The sequence below is a fragment of the Pongo pygmaeus genome, chromosome 2, assembly GCF_028885625.2.
Source record: "Pongo pygmaeus isolate AG05252 chromosome 2, NHGRI_mPonPyg2-v2.0_pri, whole genome shotgun sequence".
In the NCBI taxonomy this organism is placed as follows: Eukaryota; Metazoa; Chordata; class Mammalia; order Primates; family Hominidae; genus Pongo; species Pongo pygmaeus.
Window position 1 is genome coordinate 189233638 of NC_085930.1, and position 6000 is coordinate 189239637.

The window sequence follows — 6000 nt, forward strand, 5'->3', positions numbered from 1 at the left end:
TTTGTAGTTCTCCTTGAAGAGGTCCTTCACATCCCTTGTAAGTTGGATTCCTAGGTATTTTATTCTCTTTGAAGCAATTGTGAATGGGAGTTCACTCATGATTTGGCTCTCTGTTTGTCTGTTGTTGGTGTATAAGAATGCCTGTGATTTTTGCACATTGATTTTGTATCCTGAGACTTTGCTGAAGTTGCTTATCAGCTTAAGGAGATTTTGGGCTGAGGCAATGGGGTTTTCTAGATATACAATCATGTCGTCTGCAAACAGGGACAATTTGACTTCCTCTTTTCCTAATTGAATACCCTTTATTTCCTTCTCCTGCCTAATTGCCCTGGCCAGAACTTCCAACACTATGTTGAATAGGAGTGGTGAGAGAGGGCATCCCTGTCTTGTGCCAGTTTTCAAAGGGAATGCTTCCAGTTTTTGCCCATTCAGTATGATACTGGCTGTGGGTTTGTCATAGATAGCTCTTATTATTTTGAGATATGTCCCATCAATACCTAATTTATTGAGAGTTTTTAGCATGAAGTGTTGTTGAATTTTGTCAAAGGCCTTTTCTGCATCTATTGAGATAATCATGTGGTTTTTGTCTTTGGTTCTGTTTATATGCTGGATTACATTTATTGATTTGCGTATGTTGAACCAGCCTTGCATCCCAGGGATGAAGCCCACTTGATCATGGTGGATAAGCTTTTTGATGTGCTGCTGGATTCGGTTTGCCAGTATTTTATTGAGGATTTTTGCATCAATGTTCATCAAGGATATTGGTCTAAAATTCTCTTTTTTTGTTCTGTCTCTGCCTGGCTTTGGTAACAGGATGATGCACAGCAAAAGAAACTACCATCAGAGTGAACAGGCAACCTACAAAATGGAAGAAAATTTTCACAACCTACGCATCTGACAAAGGGCTAATATCCAGAATCTACAATGAACTCCAACAAATTTACAAGAAAAAAACAAACAACCCCATCAAAAAGTGGGCGAAGGACATGAACAGACACTTCTCAAAAGAAGACATTTATGCAGCCAAAAAACACAGGAAAAAATGCTCACCATCACTGGCCATCAGAGAAATGCAAATCAAAACCACAATGAGATACCATCTCACACCAGTTAGAATGGCAATCACTAAAAAGTCAGGAAACAACAGGTGCTGGAGAGGATGTGGAGCAATAGGAACACTTTTACACTGTTGGTGGGACTGTAAACTAGTTCAACCCTTGTGGAAGTCAGTGTGGCGATTCCTCAGGGATCTAGAACTAGAAATACCATTTGACCCAGCCATCCCATTACTGGGTATATACCCAAAGGACTATAAATCATGCTGCTATAAAGACACATGCACACGTATGTTTATTGCGGCATTATTCACAATAGCAAAGACTTGGAACCAACTCAAATGTCCAACAATGATAGACTGGATTAAGAAAATGTGGCAAATATACACCATGGAATACTATGCAGCCATAAAAAATGATGAGTTCATGTCCTTTGTAGGGACGTGGATGAAATTGGAAATCATCATTCTCAGTAAACTATCGCAAGAACAAAAAACCAAACACCGCATATTCTCACTCATAGGTGGGAATTGAACAGTGAGAACACATGGACACAGGAAGGGGAACATCACACTCTGGGGACTGTTGTGGGGTGGGGGGAGGGGGGAGGGATAGCACTGGGAGATATACCTAATGCTACATGACGAGTTAGTGGGTGCAGCACACCAGCATGGCACATGTATACATATGTAACTAACCTGCACATTGTGCACATGTATCCTAAAACCTGAAGTATAATTAAAAAAAAACAAAAAACTTTATGAAAGGCTTGAGGCTAACAGAATGGGGTTTATGATGCAGAAGAAAACCAACTGGAGATTAGATGTTGCTATTCCCAACTGACCATTCTCCCATGTTCCTTGGCCAATGCCATGTTAGAGAAGTGTGTTCTCCCCCATCATTTAGAGGTGGCATTGACCAAATACTCTCTGTTCTTGGGTTCAGAACCCGTAAAATTGGACAATTTATGGTTTTCAGAAACAGCACTCAATGAAGAAGCCCTTTATTTATAATGCAGAGCAGTTTAGCTCCTCATTGTCCATTTGAGACTAGGATCTTAGTGTGATAGCTGTCTTGCTAAAGTTATTGAATTGTTTTTTTCTCAAATAAGAGTCCTGAGCCGTAAGGGTGAAATCAAGCCACCACCATGAGCAACAGAAAGAACTGTAGAAACTTTGACATTACAAAAGAAAAAAGTTTCAAAAAGTTTCAAAGCTCTTAGAATCAATTCCTTGGGCTTGGCTCAAGTTCAAAAATCCGGTTACTCAGCCTATTCTGCTCTTATCAAAACGTTTTGCAAACAGAAAATTTCCTCAAGCACTTAAATTAGCATGCCATGATTGGTTGGAGTGTATGTGAGGGGTATTTTCCAAAGCCGACTCCAGCAGTCACGTTTTCATTTTTCCCTGTTACATTTCTAATGAGCCATAGATGGAAAATCAGAATTAATAATATCACAGTCATTATTACTAATGTAAGATATGCAAAATGTCACTGAATCCCAGGTCTTATACCTACTAGACATATATGGCTTTGGTAAGTCACTGAATCTCATTCAGCCTTAGTTTCTTTACCTGAAAAATGGAGATAATACTTACCCTTAAGGTTTATTGCAAAGATTGTAGATCAGTTCCATAAATTGCTGGGCATGGTGTCTTGCACATCACAGATAATGAATAAATTATAGCTATTGTGACTATATGATGATGAGGATTACATCTTCACCTTTCTTGCTCCTCTTTCCCTCTGTCACAATCACCTGGCAAAAACTCAACTTTGATTAGATTCAACCTTCTACTGTTTTCACACCTGCAAAACATTGCTGGCCTCATCTGACATTGAAAACCACAAGCCGTGGTGGCTCACGCCTATAATCCCAGCACTTTGGGAGGCCGAGACAGGCGGATCACCTGAGGTCAGAAGATCGAGACGGGCCAATATGGCCAACATGGTGAAACCTACTAAATACAAAACACTAAATACAAAAATTACTAAAATACAAAAATTAGCCAGGTGTGGTGGTGCGCGCCTATAATCCCAGCTACTCTGGAGGCTGAGGCAGGAGAGTCTCTTGAACCCAGAAGTTGTGTGAGCGAGATCGCACCACTGCACTCCAGCCTGGGTGACAGAGGGAGACTTCCTCTCAAAAAGAAAAAAAAAAAAAGAAAAGAAAAAAGAAAACCACAAAATTCAAGTACATTACTGATGCTGCCCAGCAAATCTTGCTACATTTCTTTAGTCAATCCACTGTTACACTCTACTGATCCTAAGTACCTCCTTCCCCCTCTTCACCCTCAGCTGGTTACTTCTTTTTTTAATTTCACTGGGTAAAGAGGGAAAATCAAGAATATAATTTCCTTATCCTTCTACCACATTTATTAATCTACTTGTATTTTGACCTGAATATTTTACTTTTCCATTTGTTTTAAATGACAAACTTTCTTCTCCTGAGGCCAGTCCTTCCTGTTGTGAACTGGATGCCGTCCTCTTTTATCTCCTCAGGAACTTCATGCCTGCACTTTGCATCTTCATTTTGCATTGTAATTTGTCCCCTCTCTACTGGCTCATTTCCATTAGCCTAAAAACGTGTAATATCTCCCACCTCAAAACAACAACATACTTCCGTGCCTTGTCAATATTCCCCATCTACCAAGGCTTTTCTCTGATCCTTTACAGCTAAACTCCTTGAGACTTCACTATTTCATCTGTCTTTACTGTCCCTCCTCAATTTCTGATATCAAATCCATTCAGGCCTTTGTCATCCTGCACCACTAAAACTGTTTTTGTCAAAGTCGATAATGACTTTTATGTCATCAAATTTAGTGGTCAATTTTCAGTTCCCATCATACTCAACCTATTGTCAGCATTTGTCACAGACTGTCACTCCCTCCTTAAAATGCTTTCTTTATGTTACCCCACAGACATCACTCTCCTTGGCTTCCTCCAATTTTGCTGTCTGACCCTGCTTCCTCTCATTGGCTGGCTTTTTCTCAGCTGAACATTGTCGTGCTTTGGGGCTCAGTCCCTGGGCCCCGTCTTTATCTCCATGCATTCTCTAGATGACCTGACCCAGTTCCCTGGCTTCTCTATACTGATGACATTTTTATGTCCAGCCCTATTCTCACCCCTGAACTTCAGACTCATATTTTCAACTGCTTACCTGACGTTTCCACTTAAATGCCTAATAAACATTTCAAACCTAACAAGCCCCCACCAAATCAAACTCTTATTTCCTACTTCCCTCTAAATCTGTTCTTCCCGCTGCTTTCCCCCTTGGTAAATGGCAACTCCATTCTTGCAGTTGTTCAGGCAGAAAACATTTAAACATCCTTGACTCCTGTCCTTCTCTCATACTCTAGATCCAATCTATTAGAAAATTCTGTCGGATCTACCTTTGAAATAGGCAGATTACTTCTCTCCACCTCTCCAACTACCACTCTGGTCTGGGTTGTCATTATCTTTCACCTGGACATGCCAGAGCCTCTTAACTGATCTTTCTGTTTCCGTCCTTGCCCATCTGCAGACTTTTCTCCACAACAGCCAGAATGATCGTTTTCAAACACTATTCTGTTCAAATCTCCACATCTCACAGTAAAACTCAAGTCCTCGGGCCTGCAATATTCCAAGATATGCCCACAGTAACTACTTTGACCTCAGCCCCTCTTACACACCCTTTTGGACAGTTGGCACCAGGCACACTAGCCTTCTTGCTGCTCCTTGACCCCCCAAGAATGTTCCAACCTTGGACATTTTTACCTAGAAGCATCTTCCTTCAGATATCTGCATGGCTTCCTTTCTCACTTCCTTTAAGTCTTTCCTCAAAAGTCATTATCAAAGATACCTCTGTGATCATCCTACCTAAAATAACACTGTTACTCTCCACGCCCTTTGTCTTTCTTTAATTTTTTTTATATTATTGTCACCAGTTGGCTTCAGTATATTTTTCTATTTATTTTTTGTTTTCTCTTACTGAAATACTAATTCCATAAGAGCAGAGACTAATTTGTCTAATTACTGCCACATCTTTAAATATATACACACATATTTAATACATATATACACATATAATATGTATACACATACATATATGTACATAAACATACATATGTACATATTTGTATGTGTATTTATATTTTTGAATAGATTACAATTCAGAGGACCTTCAACTAGGTCTAAGTTACATTTACCTATGGAAGTATCCAGAGATTGGACCGCTTCTCTGTGAAGCAGCTTCTGCACATGACCTCTTGCTCTGCTTACTTTCCCACCCAATTTTGATATCTGCTGATACAAACCAGTATTTCTTCCCCCATGTAGAATCTAACCACAACCAGTGCCTAGGACTGTTATGCTTGCCTGACTTTAAATGGCTTGTGCCCATGCCTAGCCATAACCTGTGTTCCTGATGCCCCTGTTTATTATGCTAGCAGGTCAGCTGCTGTTTGAAGCCTAGCTTCATAGAATTATCTCTGATAAATACTCTGATATGCTATAGCAGAGATGCTCAAACTTTATTATGTATAAGAATCAACAAGCGAACGTAATAAAAATCTAGACTAATTGGCCTAGGCCCAGTGATTTTGACTCTGAGGGTCTGAGTGGGGCATTTTTCAGTAATCATTTCAGGTCCTTCTGATGCAGGAAGTTCTCAAATGATATTTTGACTACACATTGTTTATGTTCTCTATCACCCTAATAATCTACATACTACTGTGTTAGAAGGTTTTCGAAGGGTTGGAATTAGCAATGCTGCAAATGTGATCCTTGTTACAAATTCAGAAATGTTTGTATTTTGGATTTTGGTCTGGTAGCCTTATTTTTTTTCTTGTAAGTTCTGGGTGAGTTGTGATATACAGCATATATCATTAGCTCTGGAAATGTCACTATGTGGACCTGGGTGCTCCCTATATGTTGCCTCCAAGTGGCTTAGAGGCAATAAGTGAGA